The sequence below is a fragment of the Macaca thibetana genome, chromosome X, assembly GCF_024542745.1.
Source record: "Macaca thibetana thibetana isolate TM-01 chromosome X, ASM2454274v1, whole genome shotgun sequence".
Lineage (NCBI taxonomy): Eukaryota > Metazoa > Chordata > Mammalia > Primates > Cercopithecidae > Macaca > Macaca thibetana.
In genome coordinates, this window is record NC_065598.1 from 98544915 (window position 1) to 98561491 (window position 16577).

Consider the following 16577-nt stretch of genomic DNA (forward strand, 5'->3'; position numbering starts at 1 on the left):
TTGGTTTAAGCACTATGTGAATTGACTGTTTTGTTGTTGTTGTTGTTGTTGTTTTGAGACGGAGTCTCACTCTGTCGCCTAGGCTGGAGTTTAGTGGTGTGATTTCGGCTCACTGCAACCTCTGCCTCCCAGGTTCAAGAGATCCTCCTGCCTCAGCCTCCCAAGTAGCAGGGATTACAGGCACCTGCCACCACACCCGGCTAATTTTTGTATTTTTAGTAGAGACAGGGTTTCGCTATGTTGGCTAAGCTGGTCTCGAACTCCTGACCTCAAGTGATCCGCCTACCTCGGCCTCCCAAAGTGCTGGGATTACAGGAGGGAGCCACTGTGCCTGTCCCATAATTTATTTCAGAGTATAGAAATTAGGAGAGGTTAAATAAATCAGGGAAACAACTTTGAATGGCTGATTAAATTCCGGGCTGACCCGGAATTTCTCTCAAGCTTTTTTTTTTTTTTTTTTTTTTTTGAGACGGAGTCTAGCTCTGTCGCCCAGGTTGGAGTGCAGTGGCCGGATCTCAGCTCACTGCAAGCTCCGCCTCCCGGGTTCCCGCCATTCTCCTGCCTCAGCCTCCCGAGTAGCTGGGACTACAGGCGCCGCCACCACGCCCGGCTAGTTTTTTGTATTTTTTAGTAGAGACGGGGTTTCACCGTGTTAGCCAGGATGGTCTCGATCTCCTGACCTCGTGATCCACCCGTCTCAGCCTCCCAAAGTGCTGGGATTATAGGCGTGAGCCACCGCGCCCGGCTCTCTCTCAAGCTTTTACTACTGCACCCTGAAGCTGGGAGGTGACAACGTGCTAGCAACCCTTGCTCTCAGCACCTCCTTGGCCTCGGGGTCCACTCTGGCTGCGCTTGAGGAGCCCTTCAGCCCACCACTGCACTGTGGGAGTCCCTCTCTGGGCTGGCTGAGGCCGGAGCCGGCTCCTCTGCTTGTGAGGAAGTGTGGAGGGAGAGGCGCTGCAGGTGGAAACTGGGGCTGTGCGCGGTGCTCCCGGGCCAGCACAAGTTCCTGGTGGGCGCGGGCTCTGCAGGCTCCACACTGGGAGCGGCTGGCCTGCGCCATCGCCCTGGGCAGTGAGGGGTTTGGCACCTGGGCCAGCAGCTGTGGAGGGTGCGCCGGGTCCCCCAGTACTGCCAGCTCACCTGTGCCCTGCTCAAATTACCCCTAGGCCTCAGCCGCCTCCCAGGGGCAGGGTTCCAGACTTGCAGCTCGCCATGCTCTCCCCGGCCCTTCCCCCCAGTGGGCTGCAGCTCACCAGAGCCTCCCCGACGGGTGCCACCCCCTGCTCCCTGGCCCCAGGTACCTTCCACCGCCCAAGGGCTGAGGAGTGCCGGCACACAGCGGGGAATGAGAGGCAGCTCCATCCGAAGCCCCATGCGGCAACCACTAAGCAAAACCAGCTGGGCTCCTGAGTAGGGTGGGGACTTGGAGAACTTTTATGTCTAGATAGAGGATTGTAAACACACCAATCAGCACTCCATGTCTAGCTCAAGGTTTGTAAATGCACCAATCAGTGCTCTGTATCTAGCTAATCTAGTGGAGACCTGGAGAACTTTTCTGTCTAGCACTCTGTGTCTAGCTAAAGGTTTGTAAACACACCAATCAGCACCCTATCAAAACGGACCAATCAGCTCTCTGTAAAACAGACCAATCAGCTGTCTGTAAAATGGAACAATCAGCAGGATGTGGATGGGGCCAGATAAGGGAATAAAAGCAGGGTGCCTGAGCCAGCAGTGGAAACCTGCTGGGGTCCCCTTCCAGACTGTGGAAGCTTTGTTCTTTCACTCTTTACAATAAATCTTGCTGCTTTTCACTCTGTGTCCATGCCATCTTTATGAGCTATAACACTAACCTCAAAGGTCTGCAGTTTCACTCTTGAAGCCAGCCAGACCACGAACCCACCCGGTAGAACAAACAACCACCTTTAAGAGCTGTAACACTCCCCGCGAAGTTCTGCAGCTTCACTCCTGAAGTCAGCGAGACCATGAGCCCACCAGAAGGAAAGAAACTGCAGACACATCTGAATATCTGAAGGAACAAACTCCAGACACACTATCTTTAAGAACCGTAACACTCACCGTGAGGGTCCACGGCTTCATTCTTGAAGTCAGCAAGACCAAGAACCCACCAATTCCGGACACAAAGCCACCAGGGCCCTGGTTGCCCTAATCTTTTTTGGCACTGGTATTTGAGGCTTCCCAAGCCATTGCTTTTTTTTTGTTTTTAATAGTGAGCTGTAGTAGTTTTAAATTATAATGTTGAAAATTTAAAAACATTATGAGTGGCATATTTCCTATTCTCGTTGCTCCCATTGGAGACTCTGGGGACCATAGGGAAACAGTGGTTGTCAGGATAGGGTTCAACAGGTTTCCACAGGCTGGAAAATGTTGGAAACACACAGCCCTGTGTGTACTACAATTCCAGTAGACCAACCTTCTACAGTTCTGAAATATAGCGGGTCCTGAAATGTTGTCATTTTGTTCCCAATGTTTTATTTTAACACTGAACGGGAAAAACTGGATTTCTGGCCGGGGCTGATATCTGTGTGAAGTTTGCACATTCTCCCCACGTTTGCCTAGGTTTTCTCTGGGTAGTCCAGTTTCCTCTCACATCACAAAGATCTGCAGGTTAGGTGAACTGGCGTGTCTAAATGGTCCCAGTGTGAGTGAACGTGGGTGTGTGTATGTGCACCCTGTGATGCAATGATATCATGTCCAGAGCTGGTTCCTGCCTTGCACCCTGAGCTTTGAAGATAGGCTTTAGCAACCGGTGACCCCGAACTGGAATAATTGGGTAGATAATTATCTTGTTCTTATTAATCTTTCTTAAACGCAGATGTATTAGTTCTCACACTGCTATAAAGAAATACTTGAGACTGGGTGATTTACAAAGAAAAGAGGTTTCGGTGGCTCACAGTTCTGCAGGCTATACAGGAAGCAAGATGGCATCTGCTTCTGGGGAGGCTTTAGGAAGCTTTTACTCGCGGTGGAAGGTAAAGCAGGAGCAGGCGTCTTACGTTGCAGGAGCAGGACCAATGGGAATGGAGGAGGTACTGCACACTTAAATGACCAGATCTTAAGAGAACTCACTCACTACCACTAGAATAGCACCAAGGGGGAAATTTGCCCCCATGATCCAATAACTTCCCAAAAGGTCCCACCTCCAACATTGAGGATTACAGTTGGACACGCGATTTGGGCAAGGACATGGATCCAAACCATATCAGTAGGTATAGCTCACATTTATTTCAGTGTTTAATATTAGAAGTGTTTTGAACTTTATTTAAACATTTGGTGATGCTTTTATAAACAGATTGTTATAAAAGCAAAAACTTAACTTTTGTTTATATCAATTAACTTGTGGTAAAAGGAGTTTCATTATACATCATTTCACTTGAAGTTGCCATTTCCAAGAACCTATGGACAAAAAGTGAGGATTTACTGTAGTCTCAATTTTCATTCCTATCGTAAACCATTGTCAGAGAGCATTGGAGTATTACAAGAGCCTCTAGGGTTTGAGTCATGGAAATAGAACCATTGTCCGCCGATGAGAAGAAAGATAGATGAGGGCTATGGAGAACGTGAGACTGCTTGTGGGTGGGTAATACCTTATGGACTGTGGGAATCATTGAGTAGTAGTGGATCACCCTCTTTGCCTATGATCAAAATCCTTGGTAGAACCGTAGAGTTGTGACAACAGAGAATATGAGTATGTGAAGCTGTTTCCCTCTTCCCTGTCCCTGATTCCTTTTCCCCTTACATCTTTCTCTTCCTCGAAACTCATCCCATGCCAGAGAACTGAAGTGAGCAATCTGTAAGGACAGCCATTCTATGTCTAAGTCTATGTGCACATGGTTAACCACTTCCTTAGGAAACACTACTAGAGGAATGATTGCAGGCTTAAAGGGTGTGCCCTCTTTCAAATATCTTTTCATGTTTATTGACAATATAATAATACCCAGAAAGTTTTGACAATTGCTATTCTCTGATTGGGATGATTGTTTCCAGTGTTGAGCCACGGAAAAGCATGGCCCTCCTGAGATTGGCACACAAAGTGAGTGAACTGACTCTGATGCAGAAGTGAGGAGTAGACAGGAACTTTACTCAGTATGAGGGTAACAGCACGGAAGGAAGAGCATAGGACTGGGAGTCAACAGGCCTGGGTTATAGTTCAAATTTTACCAACTGTATGTGAAAACATATCAAGGGTTTTTCTCTGAAGACACCAGCCATTCCTGTGTGGCAGTCCCAGACCAGCATCATATTAGCCAGCCTTGATCCAAATTTCCATCAAACCAATATAGGGCCCCTGCCATGTAAGAGACAGTGAGGGTCCTTACCTCCTGTGTCATTTATACTTGGCCTCCTGAGGGTAGAGAGCTACTCTTACTGAGCAGTGGTTTTTACTTCCCTCTGAAGAAGGTACTCTTCAGAGCTTCAGTTGGCTCCTGGGGGAAATCTCTGAATAATCTCAGAAAAGCCTACAGCCATACCACCCTGAATGCACCCAATTTTGTATGAACAATCTCACAAAAAAAGAAAAGACCCCATGGTCTAGCAAGAGATGAGTAGACTGATGCAGAAAACTGTTAAGCATTTCCAAGTGTGCTGCCTTGAATCTTCCCTTGAAATTGTTTGATGTGTATCAGATTGGCCTACAGAGCTCCATTATTACTTGCAAGATCTTGTGGGCACTTACATGTAGCTTTCATAGCACAAGACCACTGGAAGTGAAGCATGGTAGAGACTCAGTAGACACTTACTGGTTGATGAGTAGATAACAGATTGGGAAGATGATTAAACCATTAGTCAGAAATAGGAGCACAACACCAATTTCCCTCCCAACTGTCTTGCAGGTTCCACAGAGGAAAAAGCACAGTCTATGAGGGCACTCAGGCCTGGGGTTCATTTTGTGTCCTGCCACCTAATGCCACTGGATTTTTAATCATACTTAAAAAGTTTTCCCTACTTCCAGATTATAGAGGAATTCACTGTTTTTCTTCTAATACTTAGATGGCTTCATTTTTACATTTAAATCTGAACAATCTAGAATTTATCTTGATTTAAGACGGAGGAATGAGTTCATTTTTACTTTTCTGTTTTGGCAGAGCGAGACAGTCTTGCTCTGTCATCCAGGCTGGAGTGCATTGGTGCGATCATGGCTTACTGCAGCCTCGAAATCCTCGGCGCAAGCAATCTTTCCCCTCAGACTCTTGAGCAGTTGAGACTACAGGTACACACCACCAGAGCCAACTAATTTTTAAATTTTGTTATAGAGATGGGATTCTCACTATGTTAACTAGGCTGGTTTTGAACTCCTGGCCTCAAGCAATCCTCCCACCTTGGCCTCTCAAAGTGCTGGGATTACAGGCATAAGCCACTATGCCCAGCCCATTTTTAGCTTTTTAAACACATGGTTATCTATTTATCACAATATTACCATTTAAATAATCAATTATATCTCTAATGATTTGAAATACTGCCTTAATCACATATTAAATTTCCAAATATGATTAGATCTATATCAGTATTTTCTCTTTTGTTTCATTAGGTTTTTTGTCCATTCATGAGTCAGTACCACACTCATATTGTATATACTTTATTTTATGTCTTAGTATCCGGTAGGACCAGCTGTAACCCCCCTCCTTCACTCTTCTTTTTCAGGGTTTATCTGACTGGTCTTGCTTTTATTTTTTTATTTTTTTAAAATTTGTATTATTATTATTATTTTTTGACAGAGTCTTGCTCTGTCGCCCAGGCTGGAGTGCAGTGCGGCACTCTCGGCTCACTGCAAGCTCCGCCTCCTGGGTTCACGCCATTCTCCTGCTTCACCCTCCCAAGCAGCTGGGACTGCAGGCGCCCACCAACACGCCCGGCTAATTTTTGTATTTTTAGTAGAGACGAGGTTTCGCCATGTTAGCCAGTATGGTCTCGATCTCCTGACCTCGTGATCTGCCCGCCTCGGCCTCCCAAAGTGCTGGGATTACAGTCGTGAGCCACCGTGCCCGGCCTAGTCTTGCTGTTTAGTCTGCCAAATAACTTTGATAATCAACGTGTCTAAGTCCACAAAAAGGGCTAATGGTATTTTTATTGGAATCACGTTTAATTAATAAATTAATATAGGGAAATTAGCATTTCAATTGTATTGAGTCTCCTTACTCAAGAATATCATGTGTCCTACTTGTTTGAGTCTAAGTTTCTGTTTTAAGTATTGGACATTACTTCTTAAGTTTATGCTAATAATTTTCTTCTCTTTCATTATATGTTTGAATTTTTGTTTGTATATTGAAAGTTGTTGATTTTTGATGTTGATAGTATAATCTACTACTTTGCTAAATTCTCTTTTTGTTTAATTTTTCTATTGTTTCTTTGGATTATCCAATGTATAACCATCACATCAGCAAATAAAAAGAATTTTACCCCTTCCTTTATTTCTAATTGCTTACTCTTGCTAATTGTGTTGGATAATACCTCCCACACAATGTCAAATACGAGAGGAGATAAGTGGGCATCATGTCTTGGTTTTGTATTAGCAGGAAAGCCTCTAGTGTTTCTCCACTAAGTAATATGCTGGCTTTTTGCCCCAGGGGATTGTGTGTGCAAGTTTGTCTGTGTGTATGATCATGTTAAGAAAGTATCCACCAGGCCAGGCCCAGTGGCTCATGCCTGTAATCCCAGCACTTTGGGAGGCCGAGGCAGGCAGATCACGAGGTTAGGAGATCAAGACCATCCTGGCTAACACGGTGAAACCTGTCTCTAGTAAAAAATACAAAAAATTAGCTGGGTGTGGTGGTGGGTGCCTGTAGTCCCAGCTACTGGGGAGGCTGAGGCAGGAGAATGGCGTGAGCCTGGGAAGCAGAGCTTACAGTGAGCCGAGATCACACTACTGCACTCCAGCCTGGGTGACAGTGCAAGACTCCGTCTCCAAAAAAAAAAAAAAAAAGAAAGAAAAAAGAAAGTATCCACCAAGCCCAGTGTGGTGGTGCATGTCTATTGTACCAGTTACACAGGAGGCTGAGGTGGGAGGATTCCTTGAACTTAGAAATTTGAGGCCAGCATGGGCAACATAGCAAGACCTTGTCTCTAAAAAATAAAAATCAGGCCAGGTGTGGTGGCTCACACCTGTAATCCTAGCACTTTGGGAGGCTGAGGGTGGCAGATCACTCCTGAGGTAAGGAGTTTGAGACCAGCTTACCCAACATGGCGAAACCCTGTCTGTACTAAAAATACAAAAATTAGCCAGGCGTGGTGGTGCATGCCTGTAATCCCAGCTACCCAGGAGGCTGAGGCAGGAGAATTGCTTGAACCTGGGAGGCAAAGGTTGTAGTGAGCTGAGATCACATCACTGCACTCCAGCTTGGGCAACAGAGAGAAACTTTGTCTCAAAAAAATTCATTAATTAACTTAATTAAATTAAAATAAAAAAAGGAAAGTATCCACCAAAAAAAATCCACCAACTCCCATTTTCTTGAGTTCTTTTAAACATGAATGGATGTTGGGATGTTATCAAAACCTTTTCTGTATCTATAGAGGTGATCATGTATTTTTTCTTTTTTGCTTTATTGATACAATAGATCATATTATTGGATTTAATGATATTGAAACACGTTTGCATTCTTGGAACAAGCTCTACAATGCTGTGATCTGGAGGACAATTTGTGTATGTGCTGTAGGACTGTGTTTGCTGATAGTTAAGAAACTCCCTTCATATTCTTTGTGATTGATCTGTAATTTTAATTTTTGGTGAAATCTTTTTTTTTTCTTTTTTCTTTCTTTCTTTTTTTTGAGATGGAGTCTCACTCTGTCACCCAGGCTGGAGTGCAGTACTACAATCATAGCTCACTACAGCCTGAAATTCCTGGGCTCAGGTGATCCTCCCACCTCAGCCTCCTGAGTAGCTGAGACTACAGGTGTGCACCACCATGCCTGGTTAATTTTTAAATTTTTTGTAGAGATGAGGTCTTGCTGTGTTGCCCAGGTTGGTCTTGAACTCCTGGCCTCAAGTGATCTTCTGCCTTGGCCTCTCAACGTGCTGGGATTACAGGCGTGAGCCACCATGTCTGGCCATTTTTGGTGAAACCTTTGTTAGGTTTTGGGTTCAGTTATATACTTGTACATCTTTCCATTAAAGGTTTAGTAGAATTCTCCTGTGGAAGTATCTAGTCTTGTGCTTTTTTTACGGGAGAGGTCTTGAACTATTTTCTCTATTTCTTCTACATAGTTGATCTGTTTAGGTCTGTTTAGACTTTTGGTCTCTAATGGAGTCAACTAGGGTAAGTTGTAATTTTCTAGAAATTTATCCATTTCATCTGTCTTTAAATGTAATTGAATAGAGTTGTGCAAATTATTCACTGAAGAATCTTGAAACTCTCCATGTTTTGATAACTATTTCCCACTTGTTATTTTTAATGTTCTATATTTGCCCTTTCTTTTCCTCCTGTTTTCTTTTTTTCTTTTTTCTTTTTTTTTTTGACGGAGTTTTGCTCTTGTCGCCCAGGCTGGAGTGCAGTGGCGCCATCTCGGCTCACTGCAACCTCCACCTCCCGTGTTCAAGTGACTCTCCTGCCTCAGCCTCCGGAGTAGCTGAGACTACAGGTGCACGGGACTACAGGTGCGCTCCACCACACCCAGCTAATTTTTGTATTTTTTAATAGAGACGGGGTTTCACCATGTTGGCCAGGATGGTCTCAATCTCCTGAGTTCGTGATCTGCCCACCTCGGCCTCCCAAAGTGCTGGGATTACAGGCGTGAGCCACTGCGCCTGGCTTTGCATTTTCTTCGTCATTATTCTCATAAAATTCTGCAGTTTTCTTCTGTATTTTCCATTTATTTCTAAGATTTGTTTAACAGCTTCTGAAAGAGCCAATTTTCATGAATGTTCATGTAAAGTAGATGTATTGTCTAATATCAGGCTTCCGAATTCAGCATATCTGTCTACCCACTGCATTATGTTGTTTAGGTCTTCTGTATACTCAGCAAATTTTTTGGCAACTTTATCATTCTTTGGTTAAGGAAATTGTGTTTAAATAATTGATCATAGGCCGGGCGCGGTGGCTCAAGCCTGTAATCCCAGCACTTTGGGAGGCCGAGACGGGCGGATCACGAGGTCAGGAGATCGAGACCATCCTGGCTAACACGGTGAAACCCCGTCTCTACTAAAAAATACAAAAAACTAGCCGGGCGAGGCGGCGGGCGCCTGTAGTCCCAGCTACTCGGGAGGCTGAGGCAGGAGAATGGCGTAAAACCCGGGAGGCGGAGCTTGCAGTGAGCTGAGATCTGGCCACTGCACTCCAGCCTGGGTGACAGAGCGAGACTCCGTCTCAAAAAAAAAAAAAAAAAAAAAAAAAAAAATAATTGATCATTAGCATGCTTCTTCCTATTTCTCCTTGCAGCTCCTTTATTTTTTGAACTATGAATATTTTTGTTGTGCAGTTGAGTGCATAAATATTATTTATTTATTTATTTATTTATTTAGAGATGGAGTCTCGCTCTGTCGCCCAGGCTGGAGTGCAGTGACACGATCTTGGCTCACTGCAAGCTCCATCTCCCAGGTTCACGCCATTCTCCTGCCTCAACCTCCGGAGTAGCCAGGACTACAGGCGCCCACCACCATGCCCGGCTAATTTTTTTTTTTTTTTCAGTAGAGATGGGGTTTCACTGTGTTAACCAGGATGGTCTCTATCTCCTGACCTCGTGATCCGCCTGCCTCGGCCTCCCAAAGTGCTGGGACTACAGGCGTGAGCCACCGCACCTGGCCTGAGTGCATAAATATTAATAACACAACTTCCTTGTAAATTTTATTCTTTAGCATTACCAAGTAGACTCTTTTAAACCATTCTGGTGTCAAATCTACCCTCTTAAATATCAAGATTGTAATACATGCTTTTTTTAAAAAAATTGCAATTGCTTGGTGTATATTTACTTAATTTAAAATTTGACCTATCTGAATGGTTTTGAGGTGTATATATTGAAAAAACATTTTTGAACTTTGCTTCAACTGGCAATATGAAAATCTTTTTCTTTTGATAGGTAAGTTATGCCCATATATATATATAAATACACATACACATATATATACACACATACACACATATATATATATATTTTGAGATGGAGTCTCACTGTGTTGCCCAAGCTGGAGTGCACTGGCATGGTCTCGGCTCACTGCAACCTCTGCTGTCCAGGTTCAAGTGATTTTCCTGCCTCAGCCTCCCTAATAGCTGGGATTACAGGTGCCCAGCTAGTTTTTGTATTTTTTAGTAGAGACAGGGTTTCACCATGTTGGCCAGGCTGGTCTTGAACTCCTGACCTCAGGTGATCTGTCGGCCTCGGCCTCCCAAAGTGCTGGGATTATAGGTGTTAGCCACCGTGCCCAGCCCCATTTATATTTTTTTATATAATCAGTATATTTGTATGTTTGGGTTCAGTTCTGTTACAATGTTTACACATACAAATACATTCTATATGTAATTTGACTAGGACTTTCACTATTGTCTGTTTCCACTGGTCTTACTTTTTTATTGGTATTCAGAAAAGTTATTACTTTTTTTTCTAGTGGTTACTTTGACTCTTTAATATTCTAATTAATATTCTTAATATGGAAAGAACACGACTCAAGAATGAAGAAATGGACAAACGCTACCAACAGGTAATTCACATGAAACAATATACATACTTATGAAACTTTGAAAGTATGCCAAATTACCATAACTTAAGAAATGGAAATTAATATTCTGAGCTATCATGCTGAATGCAAAGGGCAAGTTGCAAGAAAAAAATATATTTAATATTATTTAAATTTTGCAAAAGAATATAGGTATATGAACATATTTTGTGTATTACACACGCACACACACATGCCTCTAAGTAGATGTATATGAACCTGGAGTACTAAATTCCCCTTCATCATGTCTGATCTCTGTCATCCGCAATACAGGCATATTAAATACCTCACACAGCTCTTGTGAGGAGAAAAGAGAAAATCTATAGAAAGTCCTATAATGTTTAAAATAAATATATGTTTAGCCTCTCTTGTGTTCTCCCTCTAACAACATATATGACTTAAATATGAACATCTCATAGAGATCATACAGATTTGAAGCAGCAGGAAAAGAAACACATACATATTTCTACAATGGATAAGCTTTGGTGCCCTTTTTTTTGTAGGATGAGATACCTGAGGATGGTGGAAGTGAGGAATGAAATCATCCCCTAATTACTTTTTGTTTGTGCTATTGCATTTACCACAAACATGACACTCAAAGATCAAACCTGTTAATGTTTGCATCTGCATTATATTCTTCCAGAAGTTTTCTTATGCAGGTATTTGTATACTTATGCGTGCATGTATTTGTATTTATACACAGAAAATAACATCTCACATTACATGTAATTTTGCAACCTCCTATATCACTGTATTGGGTTGAATTGCGTCACCCAAAAAGGTAACTCCAAACTGGGTGTGGTGGCTGATGCTTGTCATCCCAGTGCTTTGAGATGCTGAGGTAGGAGAATCTGCTTGAGGCTAGTAGTTTGAGACAAGCCTGGGCAACATAGCCAGACCCTGTCTCTAAAAAAAATAATAATAATGATAAAATAAAAAGAACAAAAAGGTATCACTAAATCCTAACCCCCCATATCTGTGAATGTGGCCTTACCCAGAAATAAGATTTATGCAGGTATAACTATGCTAAAGAGCTCCAGATGTGATTATCCTAGATTGAGGTTGGTGCCTAAATCAAATGACTGGTGTCTACATAAGAGAAAGAAGAGGGGGACTTGACACACATAGGAAGAAAGTCATGTGAAGATGGAGGCAGAGGTCAGGCGCAGTGGCTCATGCCTATAATCCCAGCAGTTTGGGAGGCTGAGGCTGGAGGATCACTTGAGGCCAGGAGTTCAAGACCAGCCTGGGCAATATAGTGAGAGCCCCATCTGTACAAAAATAGAAAAATTAGCTGGGCATGGTGGCACGTGCCTGTGGTCTTCATGGCTTGGGAGGCTAAGGTGGGAGGATCCTTTGAGCCTAGGAATTCGAGGTTGCAGTGAGCTATGATTGCTCCATTGCACTCCTGCACTACAACCTAGAGACAGAGTGAGACCCTGTCTCTAAAAAAAAAAAGGAGGCAGAGACTGGAGTCACGCTGCCACAAAACAGGTAAACCAGGAACCACTAGATGTGAGAAGAAGAAAAAAAGAACTCCCCCCTAAAGCTTTGGGGGGTTGCATGGCCCTGTTGACATCTTGGTTTCAGAGTTCTGCTCTCAAGAACAGTGAGAGAATAAATTACTGACGCTTTAAACCTGAAGTTTGTAGTTACTTGTTATGACAGCGTGAGACTAAAATTTCTAAATTTTCTTATGCAGAAATGTGCTAATTACTTGTATATATTTTTTTCTAAATGTGCGCATTACTTTATGTATTGATACGTTTAATAGTCACAGCGCACTTCTGAGATAGACATAATGTTATTCTTAGTCTGTAAATGAAAAACCAGAGAGACAGACAAAATAAAGACTTTGCCTGAGAGTGCACAATTAGGGAGTGGAACAGCGTGAATTTGTGTCCAGTACATCATGCTCCAGAGCCTAAAAAAAGTCAATGACTTGTGGTTAAGAGAAAGAGGCAGCCTGCAAATGCCACTAAAAGTAACATTCAGTATATTAATATCTGTATACAAAATAGCTGGATCTAGTGACAAAAGATAGTCTGTGACGTTGGTGAGCAATTTTATTGCAATTAGGGGTACAGGAGCAATAGTGTGGCTGTAGTGAAAATACGAAGTCAGTATGACGTGAAGAATATTAACAGGAATGTAGAAATCACTTTCTGGAACTCTGTCTTTGAAGGGGAAGGGAGAAAGAAAGAAAGAGAAACACTGAGTGAGACACAGACCTGTGGTTTAATAGGATGAGGAGTCCAAAAAGGGATTTTAAGAAAATCTTCAAGTCCTTTTTAAGAAACAAAATGAAACAAACAAAAAAACAAGGTCTCTTTCTATTGCCCGGGCTGGAATGCAGTGGAGCCATCATAGATCACTGCAGCCTACATCTCCTGCTGGGCTCAAGTGATCCTCCCCACTCAGCCTCTGGAGTAGCTGGGACTGCAGGCAGGCAGCACCATGCCCTGCTAACTATTTTTTATTTTTTGTAGAGATGAGGGTCTCTCCTTTTTGCCCAGGTTGGTCTTGAACTCCTGGCCTCAAGTGATTCTCCACACTTGAGAATCACACCCAGCCACAATTCCTTGAAAGTTGAGCAAGTTTAAAAGTTAATGTTTGCTGGGCGCAGTGGCTCACTCCAGTAATCCCAGCACTTTGGAAGGCCGAGGCTGGTGGATCACCTGAGGTCAGGAGTTCGAGACCAGCCTGACCAACATGGTGAAACCCCATCTCTACTAAAAATACAAAAATTTGCCAAGTATGGTGGTGGGCGCCTGTAATTCCAGCTACTCGGGAGGCTGAGGTGGGAGAATCGCTTGAACCTGGGGAGACAGAAGTTGTGGTGAACCGAGATCGCACCACTGCACTCCAGCCTGGGCGACTCCGTCTCAAACAAAAAAGAAAAAAAGTTAATGTGAAAGAACCATCTCGTCTCAGATTTAACCACTGAAGTTGCCCATATGCATTTCCCTTCTTACTCTCTTATTTTCACTTTAGAGCTAATGAGATGCCTCCACAATGGAATAATATGGGTTTTGAGCTCAATACATATTTCATTATTAACGATGGAAAAAAATCGGCAATTCCATATCAAAGAAATGCTAGTAATTTCTGGATGTTTGCCTCTCAAGAAGGCAGTAAGTGGCTGAAATCCTGGTGTGATATGGCTGCATAAGGCATGACCTGAGGACACTGCACTGGTGACTGAGATGGGTCCAGAGTTTTTAAAAAATAAATCTATACAAGCCTGTAATCCCAGCACTTTGGGAGGCCGAGACGGGCGGATCACGAGGTCAGGAGATCGAGACCATCCTGGCTGACACGGTGAAACCCCGTCTCTACTAAAAAATACAAAAAAAAACTTAGCCGGGCGCGGTGGCGGGCGCCTGTAGTCCCAGCTACTCGGGAGGCTGAGGCAGGAGAATGGCGTAAACCCAGGAGGCGGAGCTTGCAGTGAGCTGAGATCCGGCCACTGCACTCCAGCCTGGGCGACAGAGCGAGACTCCGTCTCAAAAAAAAAAAAAAAAAAAAAAAAAATAAATAAATAAATAAATAAATAAATCTATTAATAAACAAAGCAGTCCAGGAGAAGCAGTTAGGCAAAAACCATGCCTTGAGTTCCTGGTGAGATCTATCACTAAGCCCACTTGATGAGTTCAAAGACACACTTGTCTTCCCAGTGTGGGAAAGTGGATTTGGGTGTGCTCAGAGGCATGACGTTGAACAGCTTTTATGAGATTATGAAACATTCAAGAATGTAGAGAACATTCTGTCCAACATTTAAGACACTCAAAGACAATTTTTCTTGACTTATGGATGTTTGTATCTTCCCCGAATTCACATGTTGAAGCTTTAACTCCTGATGTAATGACATTTGAAGATGAGGACGTTGGGAGGTAATTAGGGTTAGATGAGATCATTGGTTTGGGGTCTTCATGATGAATTTAGTGCCCTTATAAGAGAGACATCAGAGAGCTTGCTCTCGCTTGCTCTCTCTGTAATTGCAAAAATGTGAACACATAGCATGAGATGGTAGACACCTATAAGCCAGAAAGAAAGCTCTCATCAGAAAATGATTATACTGGCACCCTGATTTTGGACTTTCATATTCCAGAAATGTGAGAAAATGTCTGCTGTTTAAGCCACACAGTCTATAGCATTTTGTTATGGCAGCCCTAGCTACAGTCAACCATTTCTACTTTGTAGGTCTTGTAACATTTTGTTGAAAACTAGATGTATTTGCTACTCTGGCTTCTGGCTTCTCCTAATGAAGTTTGCCTTTATTGCTGGGTTTGTCATTTCTTTGTTTAGTACTACGATACGCCCGGGTTAAAACTGTGAAGTTTTTTTTGTCCTACACAGCAGATGACATTTTTCTTCATTTGTGTATGCGTGTGTGTATATGTCTACATGAGTGTGTTGTGTGTGTGTTTGTTTGCTCAGTTGTATTCTTGCATCTATTTATAAAGCTGTCTCATTAGGGATATCCCTTGGTTCTGTGTATCTTAAAAGCCAATAAACGATTGGACAGAATTTGCACTCAAACAATTCCTGCGAGTGAGGCTTCTATCTTCTGTCATTGTATCTGTGTGGGGCTAGGGGAGCACATTCAGAGTTCTGAGTTTTGTTACATCAAGGTATCAAACTCTCAGTTAATCTTTCCTAGATCCCCATAAGGGAAGTCCCCCAGAGAAAGATTACCTACATCAAGGCCGATTTTCTCTACAAATTCAAAGCTCCTTCACAAAAGACAACTTTTCAGCTATTCTTGTATTTCCAGCAGTTGTTCTGAATAGCCACCTTGAAATATGTCAAAGTAGTAACATTATGGGGTGAAATAAATTGATTCCCTTCAAGTGGATATCATTGAGATGGCAATTTCCCTGAGTTAATTTATTAATTTAGTGTGATTTAATAAAAATAGGATTAACTTCTTTTTTTTTGAGACAGAGTCTCGCTCTGTCGCCCAGGCTGGAGTGCAGTGGCGTGATCTCGGCTCACTGCAAGCTCCACCTCCCGGGTTCACACCATTCTCCTGCCTCAGCCTCCCTAGTAGCTGGGACTACAGACGCCCGCCACCACTCCCGGCTAATTTTTTGTATTTTTTAGTAGAGACGGGGTTTCACTGTGTTAGCCAGGATGGTCTCGATCTCCTGACCTCGTGATCTGCCCGCCTCGGCCTCTCAAAGTGCTGGGATTACAGGCGTGAGCCACCTCGCCCAGCCAAATAGCATTAACTTTTACAACCTATTTAGACAAGCTGGTTGGGAGCTGTGTCTCAGCCCTGTAATCCCAACACTTTGGGAGGCCAAAGCTGACCGATTGCTAGAGCCCAGGAGTTCAAAACCGGCCTGGGAAACATGGCAAAACCTCGTCTTTACAAAAAATACAAAAAATTAGCCAGGCATGGTGGCATGTGCCTGTAGTCCCAACTACTTGTGGGGCTGAGGCGGGAAAATCACTTGAACTTGGGAGGTCTAGGCTTCAGTGAGCTGAGATCATGCCACTGCACTTCAGTCCGAGTGATAAAGTGAGACCTTATCTCAATTTAAGAATAAATAAATAGGCCGGGCGCGGTGGCTCAAGCCTGTAATCCCAGCACTTTGGGAGGCCGAGGCGGGCGGATCACGAGGTCAGGAGATCGAGACCATCCTGGCTGACACGGTGAAACCCCGTCTCTACTAAAAAATACAAAAAACTAGCCGGGCGAGGTGGTGGGCGCCTGTAGTCCCAGCTACTGGGGAGGCTGAGGCAGGAGAATGGCGTGAACCCGGGAGGCGGAGCTTGCAGTGAGCTGAGATCCGGCCACTGCACTCCAGCCTGGGCGGCAGAGCGAGACTCTGTCTCAAAAAAAAAAAAAAAAAAAAAGCTTTTAGTACATAATTAGCATACTCCAGTGACACACCACAAAATGAAG